This window comes from Coptis chinensis, chromosome 3 (genome assembly GCF_015680905.1).
Source record: "Coptis chinensis isolate HL-2020 chromosome 3, ASM1568090v1, whole genome shotgun sequence".
Classification (NCBI taxonomy): domain Eukaryota; kingdom Viridiplantae; phylum Streptophyta; class Magnoliopsida; order Ranunculales; family Ranunculaceae; genus Coptis; species Coptis chinensis.
In genome coordinates this window covers 5,929,140-5,954,445 of record NC_141458.1, presented here as the reverse complement: position 1 = coordinate 5,954,445, position 25,306 = coordinate 5,929,140, and the positions used below count along the sequence as shown (strand labels likewise).

The following is a 25,306-nucleotide window of genomic DNA, read 5'->3' as shown; positions in this document are numbered from 1 at the left end:
TTTAAAAAGAAAATACTCTATGTCTATGGTAGAGATTGTCTTCTCAAACTCTTGTTTTGTTGTCTTTTGTGAGACTTGGTGATAAAAACTTGCTATATCATTGAAAAGAAGTAATTGAAAAAATCTTTGAAGAATCTAATTTCATTACAATGATATATTCATTTAGCTTCAATAACATTACAACACTAGTTTCAATAACACATAAATTCTCTTTGTTGAAATAAACTATCTTTGTTGTTGATGATTTGATGGAATGGTCTCTATGTGCCTATATCCATTGTGAATGATGGAAGAACTATTCTCTGACTCTTCTAGTGCTGTGCAAATAAGAAAAAAACAAGTGATTAGTAATTTTCTTATGGTATATTTATATATATAAAAAATTTACAACCCCTATATATAATATGGCTTGAATCTTACGATTTACGATTCGATGCGATTTACGATTCCGTAAAAATGGAAAACGATTCCCGTTTCGATTCAGGAGTTGACAACATTGCCTGTACTCACATCATTGATGGGGAACTTGTCGAGTGAGAAGCCTGCCATACCAATCACAACATGAACTGGAGCAGTGTAATTCATGTGATTGTATGTGTAAATCCCATCTTTATCTTTTGTCGGCATGGCCATGCAGTTGCTTTGGTAAACAGAACATGTTCTCTCATAGTTATGGACATGTCCCCATAGAGCTAAATCCACCTGGTTCAAATTTGCAACTGTTTTTATAATTTTATTCCAGCTTATTATGGTGATTTGAAATATCTTTCTCTAGACTTCAATGTCTTTTCATGAGCGTCTTACATTGACACAAGTACGAGCATCACTGTCTGACACAGCAAAATTTTCCAGTTACCAACTGATCCCAAAATCGTCAAAAAGGGTAATTTTTTTTTTTTTTTTAATTCTTTCAATTTTGTTGTTGTTAGTCTAAAGTTTTGATTTTTATTGTTGTTTTTGAGAGTTGGGCAATTTTTATTTGCTTCTGCTTCAATTGGAGCTATGCTTTCTGCTTTGGGTTTTTCTACTTTCACTGCTTTCAGGTAATATATATATATATATATATATATATATATATATATATATATATATATATATATATATATATATATATATATATTTAACTTTCTTTTTTTAATATTTTAGGAGTTGTATGGTTTATTATGAAAAATGGTATTTAATCTGCATTATGAGTCTATGGTATTTGTTACATTGTGCTGTTATGCATGTTTGGATTGGTGTTTTATGTATTGCTCTCTGAATGGTAGTTGTTAGACTTCTAGAATGTTCAGAACCATTTTGGTTTCAAGTTAGTTTGTGTATAATTGTATCTTACCTATAATGTTCCTGCATTGTTCTCCAAATTCGATTAGAACAATTTTCCTGAATAAAATTAGTTACTGTTGAGCTCGTATTCATCGGAAATTGATTAGTTCTTAGATACTCGTAGGGTTCATTGCTTCATATGTTTATTTAGAGGTTATGACCACACCAAACGTCTTGGATCTAAAACTCATGTACTTAGAACTTTCATTGTGTTTAAAAGTGATAGATCCTTATGCATATTCAGTCTTATGATCGTTACTTAGTTAACGCAGCATAACCACGGCCAAAGTGAAAGAAAGAAAGAATATATGATTTGATTGGATGCGTAAAGTAGGTATGCCCAAATGATAAGTATTCTTCTATGCTTTAAGGACCACCAGTGCAGCAACAGTATCCACCACTCCAGCAAGGAGGTGGTCGTGGTGCAGGGAAACAAGGTGGAAGAGGTTGGGGACCTTCTCAACCTCAACAGGGGGGCCGAGGAGGATACAGTGGTGGCCCTCAGGGAGGACCTCAGCAAGGAGGCATGGACGATATGTTGGTTGCATCTATTGGTCTAATGAATTTTGGCTGTTAGTTTGTGCTGTAGAATCAGATCAGATTACCCAATAACTCCAACCCATTTCAATTCATATAAACACTCACACGGTGGCTGGTCTTATCTATTTACTATGGTTTTCTAGTTTCTAGAAATTTCTAGCCACTTGATCTGTGTTGGCTGTGATACTGGTGTAAAGTGATGTCTTTAGTTGATTACGCTTTACTAGGCTCTGTGTTGAAACTAATGCTTGGTACAATATTAGCTGAGAGTGATTCATTGCCAAGTGGTGATTTCCTTCTGTGACTAATAGCCTATCCTTGATCCAAGCCGAGTTATGCATTCCTTATCTTGAGATTTGGCTGGTGAAGAGAAGTAGTGATCATTTGTTTTTCTAATCTTTTTGTGGTGGTCTGGTGGATAACGAATAAATTCATTTTCTGGCAAATAAATGAGTAATACAAACATGGTTGGGAGGAAAAAACATGATGGTAGGGAATGAAATACGGGAGTCACAACAATATGGGGGTAATGAACAAACTTGGGCAAGCTAATTTAGTACGGTGGTTAATGATTTAGACATCTGTGCCTTCTTGCAAATTTTGCTGCGTATTGTATTATGTATTGCTTTTGTCCAGTGCTCATTGACAAAGTTTTTATTCAATATGCAGGCAAGGCAGACCAAGCTCTTTTTTCAGCTACACAGACTAAGAAGGTATGTAGATGTTATTTTTTCAATATTACGGTGATCCAAATACCGTGAAAAATATCTTCAGATATAGTGGAACCAATCTAAAGAGATATATCAGCATCTAACCCCTCTCCCCTCCCTTCCCCACCCCGCACCCCCCCCCCCCCCCAGAGTAAGCCTTGACGCCCAATAGATTGAATGATATTTTTGATAAATTAGCAGTACATATTGATTTTATTGGGTGGATCGAACATAGCAATTAATATGGAAATTTGAAGGCGTTATCCATGATCATTTCTCATTATCCCCATATTGGGCTTGTGGTTTCCATTATATTCTGTAGGTTGAAGATTTGGCACGTTTGTCATTTCAAACAACTCCAGTGTATATTGATGTAGATTATGGAAGGTCAAAGGTACATAAATAATATATAGTGTTTACAAAAGTTTTGTCATTGTTCTTTGTGCTGACAAGGTGCCTGGCAATGTAGGTTACTGTAGAAGGTTTGCAACAAGGTTACTGTGTTGTGCCAAGTGACAGGAGATTTCTTCTCCTATATTCATTCTTGAAAAGGAATTTATCAAAGAAAGTGATGGTTTTCTTTTCTTCATGTAATTCGGTCAAGTATCATTCGGAACCTCTCAAATACATTCAAGTGGATTGTTCTGATATACATGGAAAGCAGAAGCAACAAAAACGTACCTCTACTATTTTTTACTTCTGTAAGGCAGAGAAGGGCATCTTATTATGTACCGACGTTGCTGCTCGTGGGCTTGATATTCCTGCCGTGGTATGCTTCCTCAACGTGTTCCTTTGATTTCGATGATATTCATTATACAGTTTTTGAATGAGTCTGAGTACTCACATAATATTTCTTTTTTTCAAATTCTTCCCAATGCATAGGACTGGATTGTGTAGTATGACCCTCCAGATGAACCTAAGGTGCCACTCGTTCCCACTGTATTGTGAATTTCGAGTCTCGTGGATAGATTTGATCTTAAGTGATTTTTGGTTGTTATTTTCATCAGGAGTACGTTCATCGCGTTGGTCGGACAGCTCATGGAGAAGGCGGAAAAGGACATGCTCTACTCTTCCTTATACCTGAAGAGTTGAAATTTCTTAGCTATCTAAAGGTCGCATATTCTTGTGATCAATAGCAGCTCTTTTCTGCCTATCTGATGAAAATAAGAAAATAGCAAAAGAAGGGGACGAGCAGCCCTTTTCTGTTGCTTGGCAAAGAAAACATATCATTCAAAACCTTTTTCTTTTGGCTAATAGTTTTCATGTTGTTTCACTATCTACTGGCAGGCAGCCAAAGTACCTCTTAAAGAGTATGAGTTTGATCAGATGAAGCTGGCAAATGTGTAATCCCACTTGGTATTTTTTTTTATTATTCAAAGTTTAGTTTCATGTTTTCTTTTTCTCTCTTTTTCTCAATTGATGGGGTTAAGGGGCAACAACATGGTTGCTATGTAATCCTAAAAGGTTAGACTCGTTTAAAGCAGGAATTGGGCCTAAAAGAGTGAAGATTCTATGTGACCAGTTCAAAACAGATAACCTATTGCATCTGTGCTTGTGTATACAAGTCTGAGCCAGCGTGTTCGTAAATAATGTAGATAGGTGCATTGAGGGTGACAGGTTGACTTCATTTAACTTAACTCAATATTAGATAAACAAACTTAACTGAATATGAGTTTGTACGTCTTTGGGAAGGATGGAAGGGGTCGAGTACTAGGCTTGGGTAGTGGTGTCTCCAAGACCACTCTTATGGCTGCAGCTCCTTATAAAAGGAAAGCCAAAGAAGTGGAGAGATCAAAGTTGGAATTCCAAAGCCAAATAGATGATTTGAAACAGCAAGTGATTGATGGGAAAAAGACACAAATGGAGATACAGTCACAAGTGAATGCAATGCTCACAATGCAAGGAATTAATCAGGGAGCACTAATGCAAATCTCTACGAACTCTCCATCTGATGAGGTATTTGGTTAAAATTAGTGTACCATTTTAACTTGTGAATTGCAAATCGTAAATATGCTATCACTACATAATCCCACTCTGAAATACTTAAGAACACATACTCTAATCAATTCTTTCTGAGCTTCACCATTGCCCCTTTGATTAATAATAAAAATAAATAAATCATAGGTTGTTACATTCTCACTCTCACTGGGAAGTAACTCTATGTAACTAGCTGTGGAAAAATACGAGCTAAAGTTTAGCTAGTTGACATGTTTGTCGTATTGAGATTTTCTTATTACTTCATATCTTGTTCGTCGCAGACAACTAATCATTCATTATCTAGGCGACCAATGGTATCACATTCTGCACAAACGTGTGAGTTGCAAAGCATGGGGGAAGAGTGGTTGCCATTGGAAGAATGTTTGGTGATCGAGAGGATGTACCTAAGAATGCACATCGGATTATAGTGGACAAGATCCTGGAATTTAACGCTGAGTTGTTTGGTGCTAGAGGAAAGATCTTTAGTGACATTGACATGGGGTCTTCTATTACATGGCCTAAAGCCTTTACTAATGTAATCTAAACTACTTTCTTAAGTTATATGAAAGACTTGGTTGTGTACAAAGTTGTAAGATAGGATTTGTTCAATTTGTTGGATGGGATTTTTTTGTTAAAGTTTCGGAAGTATCCAATGAAAATATTTTTCTTTGATTTAGGTTCTTGTTATTGTTTTATATTTTGTTAGTGTTCTTCAGTTATAGCTTTATAGGAATATATTTTGTTTCTATCAGATACAACAAAAAAAAATGTTAAATAAATAAATGAAAGCAAGAACCATTGAAATATTTCTACCATAAACAACGGCTTGAGTCTGTTGTTCTATTCTAAATATAGGTGGGACGAATTTAAAGGGAAACATGTGTGACAACCGTCGTTATTTTACAAGTGTTAAAAGCCGTCGTTGTTTTTTAACTTTTACAAGTGTCCCGGACCGTCGTATTTCAAAAACTACAGTGGTTTTTATGACGGCCGTAACAATGGATTATAGCACATATTTTCTTCTTAAACAACAGCTATGGGCCGTTGTTTCTTGACTGGCTTTTTGTAGTAGAATCCACAATAAAGTGCAGTAGCTATGGGCCGTTGTTTCTTGACTGTTTTTTTGTAGTAGAATCCACAATAAAGTGCAGTTTCGAAATTTCTTTACTTTCGTACTGTGCTTTACTATTCCACTTATGTTTGAAACTTTAAGCATCAATCCTAATATAGAGATCATTTTTACAAAAACCAAAGGAAGCTACTTTCTATAGTCAGTAGACCTATATTGTATTGTTGCTGCCAAATTTATGAGGCGCGCCAAGATCTTCTTAATCTAATGGAAATTGAATTACTCCAGCAAATTGTGGGTATTGAGGTGTCAGGTGTTTTCAATGAAACGTTAAATTTTGCCTTTTCATCTCTTTTGTCTACTTTAGGCTAGATAACATGAACCTTCAACATCCAACTTCTCTATGTTCATCAAATTGGCAACTAAAGTTAATTATCAATGGTGCATATTTTGATGGAGACTCCATACCATATACCTTACCATATCGACACTCCATATATGAATTATGAGTCATTAATTGTCTATTTAAATTAGAATTCCATTCAATATTCAAATTGTTGATATTATTTATGTTATTTGCATTCCTTATTACACATGTACGAAGTCGCAATAAGTCTTGCTTTGACTCCTAATGCTCCTTTTCTAATATCATTTGTTCAGCATTTCCTAGAGCCTTTGAACATTGCTGGTCAAGACAACTTGCGCTCGTCATCTACTGAAATCGAGCAACTATGGGCATGGACTTCATTAGATGTGAGTGATCGACTGATGCTTCTAAAGGTTAAACACATAGAGTGGGTGTTAACCACAGTGATCTACAATATTTAATATATGGAGCAATCGATGACAGTGAAGGAAGTTCTTCGGCGTTGAAGTCGTGTTGTTTACACTCCTCTATGTGCAACTCGAAAAATTAGCTCATTTCAAGAAATTAACCTCCTGCTCAAGCTCCTTACCAGATCTTCATCTTTGGAATTTGAGGCAGTCAACCAATGATTTTTTAATACAATTTTATAATGCACGTATCTCAAATGTGTTACAAAGACTTTGAGGACCATATATATTCATCTTTTTTTTTTCCTCCCATTTTTTTCATGTACTTAGATTGTTCTGTGATTGCAACATTGGAAATTATTTGTAAACAGAAAATGATATTTAAGCAATGATATGTATTATGAATGTAATGAACTGGCCAATTGTGTCTACTAACACGGTAGCACCATTGCTACTGAACCCTTTTCCCAAATAAAAAAAATTGCAGTATTTGTTACACTTGCAATGCAAGTGCAACTTTGCTAGATTTTCTGAATATCATGTATGAATTAATAACAAATGAATTAGTAACAATCTGACATAGCTCTCCTCTTGATAACTATGTTCACATTCTCTTCAATAAGTTTTGTGTGCCGTTCATATGCAGAGCATGTGCATTTTGCTAGTATACTCATAGTCGTTTTATACAAGGTAATAATTTTATCGATACATGTTGTTTTGTTGAAATTAACATCATGAATACGTTTACCCGAAAAAGGGCCTAAAGACCATGTTCCTTCTTTAATGGAGATTTAGGATCAATTAGGGTTGAATAAATAAGACCTTACCACGGGTTAGCGTCATCCCTAGTAGTTCTAGAACTTCAATCCTGATATTTTTTTCTATCATTTTATTTATCAAATTATGCAACTTTAAGTCTGGTATTGCCACATGACGACAATAGTCATTAATTAGGTCAAAATGTGATTTGAGCTTCTAATAATACGTGTAGACTATTCAGATTTTTATATTGGGGCATTTATTTGCATCTAATTAATTATAAACTCTAAGTCGTGTGAAGGTATACAATGATGTCATTAATATGTACGCCCACTACATTAGAATAGACTGTGCATTTAAAAATTAGTGCTCAAATAATTGTGCATATACTAAACTTTCAAAAAGTAAATGGCACATTCAAGCTAAGCTTTTTTTTCATCCTACATCATGAAACTAATTTTCTAGTATGTCATATGGCAACATCATTATGCCAACGGGAATAATGGAGCTGAGCATTGAGCTTTTTTAGAATTGAACCGATGGGGGGCTTATTAGAGCTCAGCCATTAGGCTTAGCTTGGTTTTTGCAACAATTTTAACAAGGTTATTGGTTTGAACAAATCATGGGCATGATCCCATTTAAGGCATACACAAAAGGGCCCACAGACCGAAAGAAATGCCCCAAATCCGTAAACACGATCGCAACATGTCCACTCTTGTATTAAAGTTATTACATAAAATTAACAAGTTAAAATAATAAAATTACAATCTATTCTTCCTAAAATAGTCAAACAACTATAAAGAAATACAATTTGTCTGACATGTGCTGCTTTATATAGATGTCAAACATGTGATCTGTCTCATTGAGTAATTTCTAACCATATATATATAAAGTTGAATTGAGTTATGTTGTCCCAAAATTTGGTGTCCAACTATCCAAAAATGATCACAACTGCTTATATTGTGCTTTGAGATTTACACACAACCACTGGCATGTATTTCAATGCAAACCGACGGTACATGCGCTTTCTGAACATATATGACACACTTTTTTATAACAGCAAAATCGGACTCTATACAGTTAAACAAGATAGGAAAAATGACTTTAAGTCGATTTATATTAAGTAGTAATATTGTGACCAAGACATTCACTTTAAATGAATCAAGCAACAAGCTCAAGTAGATTGCAAGTCGTCAAGGTTTTCATCATATCATCTTTTCTTTGAACATTTCATCAATCTAGCAATATCATTATATAATCGCATGTTTATTTCATACAGATGGAACCTAGTTCCTTTCCAGAAGGATTAGACGGCGAAACTTCAACAATTGACAAAGAAATAAAGGTTACTCTAACAATTGTTGATTGCCCACAAGGAACAGTTCCAATTCGAAGGACTTATAAAGAAGATTTAGTAAGAGCTAAATCATTTATGGAAGCATATAGTAATAGTTCTATTCATCCGCTAACGAAGGATTCCCCCGGTAAACATGTAAGTTCTAGGACCCAATTTTACTTTTGTATCATTAGCTTATGCATTAATATCAATTTGTTATTAAAATCAGTTTGTTACAACCAATATAAATGGTGGAAATAATCATAAGTTCATAACCTATATAAAACACTTCTTCAAGTTTAACAAATATTTATCATTCATACCTAAGTAGTATTCGTTCAATAACAAAATATTCTTTAGTATTTGTGAAAGCAATACTTTAATCCTATAATTTATCAACAAATATGCCTGATTTCATTCTTCACAAAATAGGCTCTAGCCTCTAGGTCTTATTGTTGTACGTGCTTCGCTAATCTAATATTGAAGATATGACATGGATATGGTGTTATATATTTATTTTTTGAAAGGTTAAGTAGGGGTTAAGACAGACCCCACATGTTTTATTACCTAATGTTAAACCTTACAAATTAAGCCTCCCTATGTGTTTGATCGTTAATGGGAGTAACACAATAATTTACAAGTCAACAGGTAGCAAGCCTGACATACATGAGCCGACTAAAAATACATACCACAATAGGTCCTCCAAAAAGTGGTAATGGGAGTGCTATCTAAGTCTCTTACTTTCTGACCATATGATTTGCTTCACTATCTTAGGATGATCCTTCCTAGGATCCTTGTTAGTAAGTTTGGGGACGAGAATTATTTGGAACGAACGTGAATCAATTGGGTATATTCAATTTTAATTTCGAAAAAAGCATGAAAAAATTTGGTCAAACATTCGCAGTAGGAGAAATATTCGTCTAAATTGTAGTTCATGAATAATTCCGTAAAAAATCGTAGATATGATGAACCACATTCATTTTACATAAATTTGGCAAAAACCATTTGAAATTACTTGTATTAAGTGTTCTAGCTAAAACAAACATCTTTTACAATGAAAAAACTTCAAAATTCCTTTTAAATTTGATATCTCATTGTAAAAAATAGGAGTTTCTCAAAGAAATTTTTTAAAAAATTTTATGAAAAGTCCGAATTTTTTGGCCGAATTATTCCCGAATCCGAACTTTATTGTTTGGGGTTAATGTGTCTAAACCCCCCACAATTGTCACCAGTTTATAATAAACCCCCCACATTTGTAAACATCATGATTTACCCCCCTCGCCGTTTGACTTCCATCCCCTTTCTGTTGGTATTCCATCTAATACCAAAATTACCCCTGAACCAAGGGTATAATGGGTATTTAACAACTCTATTTCAATTGTAAATAAGAAAAAGACAAAATATAATAACGACTCTTTTTTAGGGATAATTTTGGAATACTAACGAAACTGAGTTGGAAGTCAGACGGACTAGGGGGTAAATCATGATATTTATAAATGTGGGGGGTTTATTATAAACTTGTGACAAATATGGGGGGTTTAGACCTATTAACCTTTATTGTTTATTAATACTTTTGATTGACGAATTATTCTCGAATCCGAATAATTGTTGAATTATTCCCGTTTAATTTGATTTCAAAAATACTTTAAAAATTCATGTTTAAAATGTGAATATTTCGTGAACTTACTAACAAGGCCTAGGATGACTCTGCACTTTCTAATAGTCCCTTAAAGTGTATATAATTATATTCCAATCAGACGAAGACACATGACGCTGTATAATAACTTATGGTATCACTATTGCCAATGACTATATATGACAGCAATTACAAAGAGTGGTCAAAACATGTTCATTTGGGAAATCATTTAATAGTACATTAATAGCATATTAACTGTATAGAATGGTTACAAATTCATTCTCATACATGTAAATTGTTAATGAGCCACTTATGATCTGAGCCATTATTAACCATCTACTACAATTAGGAAGGGAAGATAAACCAATTCAAGTGTCTCTTGTGTCTTCTCCCCATGTTCTCTACACTTACATGACTAGTTCTTTATAATGCTATTCTCCATTATCACTTAGAATTGGATAAACTATAAACTCATTTTATACACCAAGTCATATACATATTTTAATTCATACTACAACACACCATTATCAATAAATTTCATTTTCTTCCCTGTGGACGCAGGCACTAATTATTGCCGAACTACGTAAAATCATTGCCTATTTACTCCGTGCAATCTTCATTAGCAAACAACCCAAATGTGATGCATATATTTTAATTTGTGCATTTCCAATCACAAAAGAAACACTTGCAATCACAACCGTACACATAAGAGCCGAGTATTATCCCAAACGTCTTTGGTGTAGTCCTCAAGACTCCTTAACTTTTTGTTTTTAATTATTGATTTTACCTTCTTCATCATTGCAAGAGTAGGCTCTACTTCTCTAGCTTGGAGAGCGCAGTGGGATCCTTTCACGTACTTCTTTTATTTTGGTTCACATTTGACTATTGATTTTGATCATTTGAAAGTGATGCATACACTAGTATACTCTTAAGGTGTCATATCTGTTGTATTTTTTGAAACATTTGATGGAGGTGGTACACGTGTACCTAACAAGGAGGAAGTGTTTAAAGATGACTTGCCTAAGATAGGGACGTTATTGTTTAAAAGGGTGCATATAACCTATTCACATGCAAAATTGTAATTAGTTTGTTAATTGCCAAAGTTGTTTATTGTGTAGTTTGCTGTTGTTGAATCACTAGATAAAGTCCCAACAAAATTTCATGGAATCCAAGGATATGTTTCTGTCTTCAATTTAAGTGTGGGAGCATATCAAACCACTTCTAGTCAGGTGTGGTTTGAAACTGGTTATGGTAACTCACTCAATAGCTTACAGGCAGGATGGATGGTAATTTTTCACAATCCCTATATTAGAGTTGTTTCTATTTGATATGTACACTCCTTCAACATTGTATGTTCACTTAATTATTATATATTTAATTCAATTTGACAGGTTTCATCACAGTTTTATAAGGATAACTTCACTCAGTTATTTGTATTTTGGAAAACTGATGTAAGTGAAATTGTATATATACAATTGTATGCATGTTTTTTTTTTAGTTAATTTTAATTAATTTATTAAGTCTATCTTCATTAAACCAATGTTCATTTTGTATGTACCCAAGGCATTTGGTGGAAATAAAGCTTGCTTCAATCTTCTCTGTGGTCATGGCTTCGTTCAAGTCGATAGCAAGAATCCTGTTGATACTATTCTAAAGTCAACAACTATATATGGTAGAGAACAGTATATACTTGAACTCTATGTATTCAAGGTAAAACTTTACATACTTGTCCCTAAAGAATACTAATTTATTTAACATATTTGTTCTAAATTTCTTAGTTATTTTTCTTAATCTTTTTATTTTATTTTTTTTAGGTTTTTTCATATCATCATTATGCTGGTACGATAAACTCTCAATTTTAAAATTGTACATTTGTGGCAGGACAAGGTTACTGGAAATTGGTGGTTCCAAGTGAACGATATTCGAATAGGTTATTGGATAAATACTTTAGTCCCACGATTAGAGGGAGGTGTATCTCGTGTTGCTTGAGGAGGATTGGCACAAGCCCTACCAAATAGACCTAGTCCTCCAATGGGGAGTGGACATTTTGAACCTGATGATAAGCATAAAGTAGCATATTTCAGACACATCCAAACTGTGAATCAACAAAAATTTTGGGTTGTTCCAAATATCACACAGTTTGAAACATATATTAGCAGTCCTACTTGCTATTATGTTTGGCCATTTGGTCAAATTTGGTTCAAAGGATTTATGTTCACCTTTGGTGGACCTGGAGGAAATTGCGGGGTTTAGTATTTGTTAAGCCATGATAATTATATGTACTACAATGTTAGAACGTTGTCTACAAGCTAATAAAGTGATCTTTTCCAAGCTCTTGATTCCAACTAATAAATATGATAACATGCTTTCTTTAATTTGTTTGTAAATTTCAGATGTTGGGCATGCATGTTTGCCATGGCAATCAAAGGGTCTTCCTTGCTAACATAACACACAACATACATCTATCTATATATATATATATCGATACCGAATTTATAAAAAAACATAAATAATACTTACAAAGAAGTAGAGCGGAAGAGATTGATCAACAACAATATAAATTTGAAACTCTCTCTCTGTGTCTCTACAGGGGGGAAGAGGAGAGAGACTAGTTCCAAAAATTGAAATAAAAAACTTGTTCCTCAACAAGGGTGAGGCATCCCTTATATAATAAACTATTCGAAAGCTCAATGCTCAGCTCCATTAATAAACTATTTTAAAATATTATTCTTTTCAGTCCTAATTCTAGTACCCATTTGTTTTGTGGTTAGTGTGGTGCCCTTGGTAAAATCAGTGAAGTCTATATGGAGACCCAAACTTAACGAGAAAAGGATTGAGTAGAATTCATAGCTCCAGAATGACCCGTCAGAAGCCCAATGCATTGTTGGTTTCCTCTGTGGACCTTTTTATTCGCGAAAGAAAAAAAAAACAACCTCCCAGGGTCGCCTGTGTTCCTTCTGTTTCAAAGTTTCACTGATTGCTCTTTACCCTTTTGTTAAAAAAAAAAAATAAGTTAGGGTTAGGCCAACCCCCACCTGTATTGATTTAACTGTTTTGTACATAAATTTGTCCTCTTGCATCATCATTTACAATACATTGTAGTCTATGATCTAATGGAGGGACAAATTGTAGTACTGTACAACGAAATTAGATGAGTCATGAGGTGAAGCTAGATAGTCTACAGCTCAGTTCACTTCTCTATAGGCATGAGAGAAGGAGATGAATGCGAACTTGGACCGTTTCATGTCTATAGCTTTAATCACATCAAGGCAGTACCAAGGTGATTTCTCCACCTTGTTGATTGCATTCACAGCTCTCGATGAATCAGACTCTACCTCCACTTCCTAGTAGCCTTCTACCCTTCCATCTATTGCTTTAGATCATACTATTTCGCCCCTTGCCTTCCCATACAAATAAAAAAGGAGTCAGCTTCCATATACCAAATCCCAGACTGTGAAGTACAGGGTTGACAGTTGAGGATAAAATTTTAAAAATGCCAGACATGATCGAGAATAAAAAAGAAAAATACTTCTGTTGATGACTACATTTGTGTTAGGATGAAGTCAACCAGCTCGAGTCTAACTTCATCTACTTCACCTTGTGAGTAGCTACTTTTTTCGGCAAACTGCATAATTTAGATTAACAAGAGAACAAGGTGTAAATAGTACAGCAAACAATCTAATCACCATTTCTGAAATTGGTCGATCTGATCCCTCCATGAGCTCCCTCATGTACCTCAACACGTAGTAACCGCATTCAAAGTCAACGAGTTATTTTGGGCACTGCAATCACCAACAAGCATCCACATTAAAGTCATAAAGGATTGACAAATCCGTACCTTTATTGACAATTAGATGACTTGCCATACAAGAAACTGACGTACAGAAAGAACCAATACTCATATGACAAACTTAAAGCAAATCTCAATCTCAAAATACATAAAATAAAACTACTACAAATACTCCTGCCTTATGTATGTGATGATGCAACCAGCTGTTAGGTCTTGCATGTTACATAAATGCACCAGATCGATTGGGTTTGTCAAGGTGAGCACATTCAACCTCCTCTTCCTCAAATATCACACTTTCCACTGGAATAAAACTGGAAAAGGCTTGAATAGGACCAGATCGATTTGTCTCCATCTTTTTTATTTTCCTCTTCCTAAGGAGAAATACAATAAATGTAGAACACCATACATGTGTTACTACATAAACACAAGATATTAAAAGTATTGTACCTCAACTCCTATCAGTACAAACTCTTTTGGCCAAGCAACGCAAGACCCAATCGCATGTTTAACCATGGTCATCTCACCAACCACCAGTATAGGGAGCAGGGAATCTAGAGATACTGCATATTCGACCGCCACACATACGTCAGTTTCTCACAATCGAACATTATGGATTTTTTCCTCCAGTTCAGCTCTATCAAATATACAATACCACGAGCTACAATGTTGGTTTTGAAATCCAAAGCCAGGCTACATACATTGTTTACGCTATCATCAAGAAAGTGTTTCATCCATTGTTAAATAGGAAGAATATAGTACTAAATTACCAATATAATGATAAGTACATTAGATTCTAACCTTGCCAATCCTAGAGTCATACTCTGGTGGTGGCATGACACTGTGCCTGGTTCTGTATATCCTTTGTTCTTTATGTTGGAGTTATCCCTCACATGAGGAGAGGAGAGAAATCAGTTCAGCTTGTGTGGAAAAGCAAGAGCGCGCCATGCGCCCTCCACAGCCAATCCTGAAGTGCGCCCCACGCTCAAGTGCCTGGACATCGTCCAAGGCAAGAGCGCCCCGTGCCCGCTTCAGCACAATTCCAAGCGCGCCCCGCGCCCATGCCTATTTTGGCAGGATTCTATTTTTGCAGAACTGCGAGTTTGGCACTATATGTTTGGGTTTTTGGCAAAACCTAACACACGAGAGACAATACAGAAGTTAGAGAAAACCCAATCTTGAAAGCTATCAAGATTGAGAGATAACTTTTATAGAGAGACAACCCTGTAAAGAGATAAGAGTGATCTAGTAAGGTGAGAGACTGAAAGGAGAGATTGTAATCTTTCTTCCCACTTTATAAAAGGACTAGCTCTTGTGGAAGTAGCCATCATTGGCCGAACCACGGTATATCTTTGTGTTATGGTATGCGTTTAATTCTGCTTTACAATATTATATGTTGTTAATAGTTATTTAGAGAGTTGGGCATGTTAGCATAGGTTGTAGTTGATATTTAGAATTCATCTTGAGTTGAAGTGAGTTCAAATACAAGTTATCTATGTAGTGGGGATCAATTGGTATTGCTTAATTCCCCAACAAGTGGTATCAGAGCCTTGGTTAGATTAACATAGGGTGTTATCCAAATTTTGCTTGGAAGGTGTTTGACAAAATTCCTGATAGAAGACTTGAGTTTAAATAACTTGTAGAGATGGACCATTCTATGAACTCTCACATGATTAGTCTGAATAGAGCAAACTACACCATTTGGAAAGCCAAGATGGAAGACTTGCTATACTGCAAGGACTTGGCACTACCCATTGAGTATGGGGGAGTAAAACCGGAAAAGACTGATCTAGCTGAGTGGAACAAGGTTGATAGAAAAGCAATAGGGTACATACGACAGTAGATTGACGACAGTATCTTTCACCATGTATCCCAAGAGACTACTATTTTTGCCTTGTGGAAGAAACTGAAAGACCTCTATGAGAGGAAGTCTGCCGGAAACAAAGTACTGCTCATTAAGAAGTTTGCTAACACGAAGTACAAAGAAGGTTCTTCAATGTCAGAGCATCTTAATGAAGTACAAAATATCATCAATCAGCTGCATTTGATGAAGATTAATATGGGTGACGAAGTTGAGGCTTTGTTCCTATTAACCTCCCTACCTGACAATTAGAAAACGTTAGCAGTTTCTTTTAACGGAGCCACTAAGGATGGAATCATTTCCATGGATATGGCTACTGGGGCATTGTTGAATGAGGAGACAAGAAGGGGTTTATGAAACAACTCCTCTCACTCAGAGATCCTTGTCACAGAGAAGCGGGGGAGAGGTAAGAGCAGAAAACCATCTCATTCTAGAGGTGATGACATATGCAAATCTAGGGGTGATGCTAGAACTCCTAAGGCAGAGAGATAGTGTTACTATTGTGCCACCAAGGGTCACTTCAGGTATGAGTGCAGAAAACTGAAGAAGGATGAGAAGAATAATTGTGTACATGAAGACATGGTACAGAGGAACGGAAACACGGGCAGAGATACTACTGCACTAGTCGATGATCTAGTGGGAATTGTGTCAGATTGTGGTGTGTGCTGTCTTAGTACCTCATGCCAAGATACAGAGTGGGTGATAGATACAGGAGCATCCTATCACGTCACACCGCACAGGGAATTCTTCACCACCTACAACTGTGGTGAGTTTGGTGAGGTAAAGATGGGTAACAAGGGAGTCTCGAAGATTATAGGCATTGGTGATGTTCATGTAGAAACCAATGTCGGCTACACCTTGACACTCAAGGATGTAAAATATGTCCCTGACATTCGGCTAAGCCTAATTTCCACTGGGAAGCTAGATGATGATAGCTTTCTAAACTCGTTTGGCAACGGAGTATGGAAACTGAGCAGAGGTTCTATAGTAGCAGCCAAAGGGAAGAAAACTTGCTCTCTTTACAAGACACAGGCTAGTTTGTGTAAAGCAGAAGTAAATGCGGCAGAAGAAGAAGCTTCATCTGAACTGTGGCATAAGAGATTGTGTCATATGGGCGAAAAAGGGATAGAAGTTCTTGCTAAGCAAAAGGCCTTGCCAAACATTAAAGGTACGCATTTAAATAGATGCACTCACTGTTTGGTAGGAAAGCAACACAGGGTGTCTTTCCAAAGATTCCCGTCTCACAATAAGGACAATGTCCTTGAGCTTGTTCACACTAATTTATGTGGTCCTATGAGAGTAAAGTCCCACGGGGGAGCTTTGTACTTCTTGACCTTCATTGATGATACGTCAAGAAAGATATGGGCCAATAGTCTAAAGACTAAGGATGAAGTACTTGGCGTGTTCAAGACATTCCATAGCATGGTGGAAAGAGAGACAAGGAAGCTTTTGAAGTGTATTTGCTCAGATAATGGGGGTGAGTACATAGGTCCGTTTGAAGAGTATTGCCAGAGTCATGGGATTCGTCATGAGCAAACCGTTCCCAAGACACCGCAATAGAATGGAATAGCAAAGAGAATAAATCGTACCATTGTAGAGAGGATGAGATGCATGCTATCTCACTCTAAGCTACCTAGAAGCAATTGAGTAGAAGCAATACGTACAGTCGTGCATGTGATCAACCTATCACCGTCAAAGCCTCTAAATAGTGATTATCCAAAGAGAGTATGGTCAGGCAGAGATGTTGATTATGGATACTTGAGGGTATTTGGGTGCAGGGCATTTGTGTATATTTCGAAGGATGAGAGATCCAAGCTTGATGACAAAGCCAAGCAGTGCATTTTTTTGGATTATGGGGATGAGAAGTTTGGCTACAAACTCTATGATCCAATTAACAAGAAAGTAATCCGAAGTTGAGATGTTGTGTTCTTGGAAGACCAAACCATAGCAGATTTTGAGGAGGGTGAGAAGCTACAGGCTTTCACTAATGATCATGTTGATTCAGAACTAAAAGTTCCTACTGTGGAACGTGCAGAAGGCATTGAGAATGCAGAGAACCATGAGTTTGAAGCTCATGATGATGATCTTATTGCTCATGATGGGATTGAACCTATTAATATAGAAAATGCAGATGAAGTGCATGAACCACCACCTGAGCAAGCAGAAGTGCATCCTCCTGAGGCACTAGTAGATGGGGCAAGGAGGACAGACAGAGAGAGACAAGCTTCAACCAGGTATCCACCACATACGTATGTTTTATTATCTGATGGTGGAGAACCTATGTACTATCAAGAGGCTCTTGAGGGTACAGACAAAGAGAAGTGGTTAAAGGTCATGCTTGATGAGATGGATTTTTTGCACAAGAATCACACTTATGAGTTAGTTGAGAAACCAAAAGGAAGAAAAATTCTCAGGAATAAGTGGATCTACAAAGTCAAGCATGAGGAGAATAATCCTCACCCAAGGCATAAAGCTCACCTTGTAGTGAAGGGATTTGGTCAAGGAAAGGTATTGACTTTGATGAGATTTTCTCTCCTGTAGTGAAGATAACTTCTATCAGGGGGGTATTGGATATGACCACAAGTATGAACCTGGAGGTTGGGCAGCTAGATGTTAAGATAGCTTTTCTTCATGGAGACCATGAAGAAGATGTCTACATGGACCAGCCAGAGGGGTTTTAGGTCAAAGGCAAGGAGCATTTAGTATGCTAGCTGATAAAGAACTTGTATGGGTTGAAGCAAGCACCGAGACAGTGGTACATAAAGTTTTATTCCTTTATGGCAAAGCAAGGATAAAAGAAGTCTGCTTCCGATCATTGTGTGTTTGTTCAGAGATTTCCAGATGGGGATTTCATAGTGCTCTTGTTGTATGTGGATGATATATTGATAGTTGACCCAAACATCAACAAGATATCCAAGCTGAAGAAAGACTTGAGTAAGTCCTTTGAGATGAAGGATTTGGGTCAAGCAAAGCAGATACCTACATTGAGAAGGTGTTGAAAAGATTCAACATGGATCAAGCGAAGCCAGTCAGTTGTCCGCTTGGTGGCCAGTTCCACTTGACCAAAGAGATGTGTCCAAAGGGTGAGCATGAGCAGAGTCAGATGGAAAAGATTCCTTATGCATCCACAGTGGGCAGCTTGATATGTGTCATGGTGTGTCCAAGACCGGATATTGCTTTCGCCGTTGGTGTTGTAAGTCGTTTTCTATCAAATCCGGATAAAGAGCATTGGGAAAGTGTTAAGTGGATATTGAGATAACTCAAAGGCACTTCCAAATCGTGTTTGTTTTTTGGTGGAAGTAAACCCTTGCTTTAAGGTTACACTGATGCAAACATGGCAGGTGATGTTGACTCGATGAAGTCCACCTCCGATTATCTGGTTACTTTTGCAAGGGGAGCAGTTTCTTGGCAGTCTAAGTTGCAAATGTGTGTTGTCCTCTCCACTACAGAAGCCGAGTATATTGCAGCCACTGAGTGTTGCAAAGAGATGTTATAGATGAAGAGGTTCTTCGATGAACTAGGGCTAAAGCAGAAACAGTTTGTAGTTCTATGTGACAGTTAGAGCGCCATCCATTTGAACAAGAATCCGAGTTTTCATTCTTGATCCAAGCACATACATGTGCGTTATCATTGGATTAGAGAATTACTCAAAGACAAGTATTTGTGTATCGAGAAGATTCATACCGACAAGAATGGGTCGGATATGATGACCAAAGTCTTATCGAAAGGTAAGTTTGATGTTTATTATGCTACCGCCGGAATGGTAGCATACTCTTCCTATTGATTTGGAAATTGCATGGAGGTAGCCCCCCTCACTGTTTGGGAGGGGGAGATTGTTAGAGTTATCCCTCACATGAGGAGAGGAGAGAAATCAGTTCAGCTTGTGTGGCAAAAGCAAGAGCGCACCCCGCGCCCTCCACAAGCCATTCTAAAGCGCGCCCCATGCTCAACCGCCTAGACATCATCCAAGGCAAGAGCGCGCCACGCGCCCTCCATAGCCAATCCTGAAGCTTGCCCCTCGCTCAAGTGCCTAGACATCGTCCAAGGCAAGAGCGTGCCCCGCGCCCGCTTCAGCATAATTCCAAGCGCTCCCCGCACCCATGCCTATTTTGGAAGGATTCTATTTTTGCAGAACCGCGAGTTTGGCACTATATGTTTGGGTTTTTGGCAAAACCTAACACACGAGAGACACACAGAAGTCATAGAAAACCCAATCTTGAAAGCTATCAAGATTGAGATATAACCTTTACAGAGAGATAACCCTGTAAAGAGATAAGAGTGATCTAGTAAGGTGAGAGACTAAAAGGAGAGATTGTAATCTTCCTTCCCACTTTATAAAAGGACTAGCTCTTGTGGAAGTAGGCATCATTGGCCGAACCACGGTATCTCTTTGTGTTGTGGTATGCGTTTAATTCTGCTTTACATTATTATATGTTGTTAATAGTTGTTTAGAGAGTTGGGCATGTTAGCATAGGTTATAGTTGATATTTAGAATTTGTCTGCAGTTTAAGTGAGTTCAAATACAAGTTATCTGTGTAGTGGGGATCAATTGGTATTGCTTAATTGCCCAACACTTTAACTATAAGTTAGCAAATGACACGTAACCTCATATGAATGAATCATTAGCACAAAAATTATCAGAAGCATAGATATAGAAAATTATTCACCTGCATATCTGTTTTCGACACAAGATGCAACGGTTGATCGTCATTCAAATACCCAGAACTTCCTTGCGATTTAAATGATCCATTTAACAGATGGAGTAGTCAAGTGCTTTCTACTTTCACTATTATTGGCATTGGAGCTAATTTTCTTAGATGATGGTGTGGTATCCCATCAAATTATGCCTGCAAGTCTTGCACTATTTGGTTCGTCTCAAGGATTTTATTAGCTTGTTGGTTTATTTCTCCTTCCAGTTCAACATTGTATTTACTGGAATTACGTCTAGGGAGATTGAAATAGGTTGTCAGGGTAACAAACTATCTTACGCCCCTAACCCGACCACTCCGACCAAAATGCTCTGAAGTACCTAATGCCAAGGTAAGAATGTCTCATTCAATGGCTATGTTCCCCTCCTCACTCTGTTTTGGCAGTTCATCCTGCAAGAATGCCAAATAGGGACATCCAAGAATGTATTTGATATCAACAGGAGTACACGCACTACCAATGGGAATGATGCATGAAGAAACAAACAATGTATTCAGCCTTTTCTTTGATGGCATCATCCACATATCGAGCCTCTTTCCAAAGGACGCATCTATCTAATTCATCAACAAATGTCCCTAAACTTTGTTTCTAAACCAGTAGTGAAAGCATCATGTAGGTCAGTGTTTTTGGTTGTAGCATAACTTTACAACGATGTCAAAATCAAAAAATTGGTAATCATGTACTAGTTCCTCGACTAGACCAGCATAACCCTTTTGACTTAGGCGATGGTACAATTAAATTTTGCAGTACTGGTATAGTTGTCGGTGCCTTCCTCCAGATGCTTGTGTTTTCAACACTGGGCAGCTTCCAATATTTTAATTTTTTTAAGAACTCGGAAGTAATTTTTCAGACCATACCAAGTTTATGAAATTTCAATATTTGTTAGTGATCCTTGGGAGATGTTATTGTTGTCTCAACAAGTCAGTAAAAGAAACTGAGGAAGAAGAAATATATTGAACAATGTTCTGAACAACAGTTGTTGCTACCACTACTCCGTACGTGATGCATATCCTGATATCCTTTACTGGAATGTTTGAGTCATGCTAACGACTCTGTACAATCTGCTTTAAGGTAGTCCTTACTCTTCCAGTGAAAACATCGATACTTGCAGTCCTGCACCAACATTTTCCTAGGCAAGTCGTTTGTTTAGATGCAGGACTCTAAATGTTGGCTTTATCCCTCACATGAGGAGAGAAAAGGATTTCATTCTGCGTTAAGATGTTAGAGCGCGACCCACGCTCAGATTGGCCTTGACCAAGGCGCGACCCGCGCCCATGCCGCTAAGACTTCCGGTCTTTCAAATAAGAACCCAGCTTTCAGTTGCTTCTTGGCGAGGCGACCACCCCCCATGACTATTTTTCGTGGGCTTTGCTACAGTAACCGCAAAATTTGTTTTTTCCTATAAAAACAAAATCAAGGTTTTGGAAAACCAAGACTAATGCAAGCAAACAACCAGAGAGAGAAAACCCAATCTTGAAAGCTATCAAGATTGAGAGATAACCTTTACAGAGAGACTATCCTGTAAAGAGATAAGAGTGATCTAGTAAGGTGAGAGACTGAAAGGAGAGATTGTAATCTTCCTTACCACTTTATAAAGGACTAGCTCTTGTGGAAGTAGGCACCATTGGCCGAACCACGGTAAATCTTTGTGTTGTGATTTGTTTTTACTGCTTTACATTATTATTTGTTGTTAATAGTTGTTTAGCGAGTTGGGCATGTTAGTATAGGTTGTAGTTGATATTTAGAATTTGTCTGGAGTTGAATTGAGTTCAAATACAAGTTATCTGTGTAGTGGGGGAATCGATTGGTATTGGTATAAACCCCAACAAGTGGTATCAGAGCCTTGGTTAGAATAGCCTAGGGTGTTATCCGAATCTTGGTCAGAAGGTGTTTGACGAAATTCCTGAGAGAAGATTTGAGGTTAAATAACTTGTAGAGATGGACCATTCCATGAATACTCGCATGATGAGTCTAAATAGGAAGAACTACACCATCTGGAAAGCCAAAATGGAAGACTTGCTATACTACAAGGACTTAGCACTTCCCATTGAGAATGAGGGAGTAAAACCAGAAAAGACTGATAAGGCTGAGTGGAAAAAGCTTGACAGAAAAGCGATTTGGATACATTTGATAGTGGATTGACGACAGTATCTTTCACCATGTGTCTCAAGAGACTACAGCCTTCAGTCTGTGGAAGAAACTCGAAGACCTTTATGAGAGGAAGTCGGGAAGAAACAAAGTGTTGGTCGTTAAGAAGTTTGCAGACACGAAGTACCAAGAAGGTTCTTCAATGTCTGAGCATCTTAACAAAGTACAAAATATCATCAATCAGATGCATTTGATGAAGATTAATTTGGGAGACGAAGTTGAGGCTTTGTTTCTATTGGGCTCTCTACCCGAAAGTTGGGAGACATTAGCAGTTTCTCTACACAGAGCAGCCAAGGATGAAATTGTTACCATGGAGATGGCTACCACGTCTTTGTTGAATGAGGAGATGACAACCGTAAAAACAATAAAATCCTAAATATTAATGTTAACAACACTAATACGAAATCCTACCGTTCTTACGTTTAAATCAATTCTTCTTACTCTCAAAACATAATCATGCAATATAATGAGTAAGGATTCGTTCCACTCTTAAACCTCAAGACTTAAACAAAGTCAACTAATCAAACCCAAAAGGAATAATGGTGAGAGTAATGATTTAATGTGAAATTTCTATACTACCATTCCCAACACAAGAACAATAATAACAATAAGACATAATTAAATTAAACTGAAATTAAAACTAAGATTGTGAATAACTAATTATGAATTTAAGACAACTAAATCTAAATAAGAATTTAAATAATAATCTAAATTGAAATGAAGAACTAATACTTTATTCTAAAAACTAAAATATGATTCTAAACTAACTAATTGAATGAATGTAAAAAAACTAGATCCAGATCTAAAAACTAATCTAGATCTATCTTTTTCTAACCCTAAACTCCATTAACATTAGCTTCCTAACCTAACTCCATTAACAAAGAGCTAAGCTTTTGTTTTTATACTTTCAGATCCAAAAATCGTGCATGGGCTTGGAGCCATGTTTTGGGCCAGAGAATTAGGCCCAAAACCCAATTCTTTCAGTCCAAAAAGGGCTCTTCAGCTGCAGTTGGCTTCGACAGACTTTTCATCCACTTTTGCTCCTCTGATTGGGCCAAGGCTCAGACCATTGGAAAGCTCTTTCCGAGCCGGTCGTTTTGACGCAAGGTAGGCCCAATTCCGAGGTCTGAGTCCAAAGATATGGTCTTCGAAAGTTCTGCTGACTTTGTGCACTGTTTCTGCTCGTGTTGACTTTTTAGCTTTTGACCGGCCTTTACAAAGGCTTTGTCTCCTTGAATCTTGGCCTTTATTCACAGAACTCCTTAGCAATCGACCTTTTCTCCTTTATCTCTCTAAAGTGGCACATTTCTGCACATAATGGACTTTGAAGCCTGAAATGCATAAAAACACGTAATCAGTATTAACTCTTACTTATTATTCACATAATTGGTCTAAAAGTACGATTGTTAAGGGGTTAAAACTATAGTTTTGGGCTCTTATCAGGAAACTATAAGGAATGCAAGAAGAAGCTCCTCTCAATCAGAGATCTTTTTCACAGAGAAACGGGGGAGAGGTAGAAACAGAAAACCATCTCGTTCTAGAGGTGATGACAGAAGTAAATCTAGGGGTAAAGCTAGAACTCCTAAGGCAGAGAGGCAATGTTACTATTGTGTCACCAAGGGCCACTTTAGATATGAGTGCAGGACACTGAAGAGGGATGAGAAGAATAACTGTGTACATGAAGACATGGTGCAAAGGGACGAAAACACAGGCAGAGATACAACCACACTATTCAACGACCTAGTGGGAATTGTGTCAAATTGTGGTGTGTGTTGTCTTAGTACCTCATGTCAGGATACAGAGTGGGTGATAGATACAGGAGCATCTTATCACGTCACATCGCATAGGGAATTCTTCATTTCCTACAGTGGTGGTGAATATGGTGAAGTGAAAATGGGTAACAGTGGTGTCTCGAAGATTATAGGCATTGGTGATGTTCATGTAGAAACCAATGTCGGCTACACCTTGACACTCAAGGACGTAAGACATGTCCTTGACATTCGGCTAAACCTAATTTAGGCTGGGAAGTTAGATGACGATGGCTTTGTAAACTCGTTTGGTAACGGGGTATGGAAACTGATCAGAGGTTCCATTGTAGTAGCCAGAGGGAAGAAAATTTGCTCTCTTTACAAAACACAGGCTAGTTTGTGTAAAGCAGAAGTGAATTTAGCAGAAGAAGAAGCTTCCTCCGAACTGGGGCACAAGAGACTGTGTCATATTGGCATAAAAGGGATGGAAGTTCTTGCTAAGCAAAAGGCTGTGCCAGACATTAAAGGTACACATTTAAATACATGTACTCACTGTTTGGTAGGAAGGCAACACAGGGTGTCTTTCCAAAGATTCCCGTCTCACATAAAGGACAATGTCCTTGAACTAGTGCACACAGACTTATGTGGTCCTATGAGAGTAAAGTCCCACCAGGGAGCTTCGCACTTCTTGACATTCATTGATGATGCGTCAAGAAAGATATGGGGAGACCAAAGATGAAGTACTTGGCGTGTTTGAGAAATTCCACAGCATTGTGGAAAGAGAGACTGGGAAGTTGTTGAAATGTATTCGCTCAGATAATAGGGGTGAGTACATAGGGCCGTTTGAAGAGTATTGCTAGAGTCATGGGATTCGTCATGAGCAGACCATTCTCGAGACACCGCAACAGAATGGAATAGCAGAGAGAAT

At 37.2% G+C, this 25,306-nt stretch overlaps 1 pseudogene across 1 annotated transcript; it reads left to right on the top strand.

Moving 5' to 3' along the window:
- Positions 1-456: 456 nt before the first annotated feature.
- LOC147507543 (DEAD-box ATP-dependent RNA helicase 51-like) lies at positions 457-5,225 on the top strand (annotated as a pseudogene). Its single transcript, XR_015215381.1, has 11 exons — positions 457-533; positions 638-721; positions 840-883; positions 963-1,043; positions 2,536-2,579; positions 2,899-2,970; positions 3,046-3,345; positions 3,459-3,497; positions 3,584-3,688; positions 3,864-4,532; positions 4,835-5,225. The product of XR_015215381.1 is annotated as a DEAD-box ATP-dependent RNA helicase 51-like (transcript).
- Positions 5,226-25,306: the final 20,081 nt, after the last annotated feature.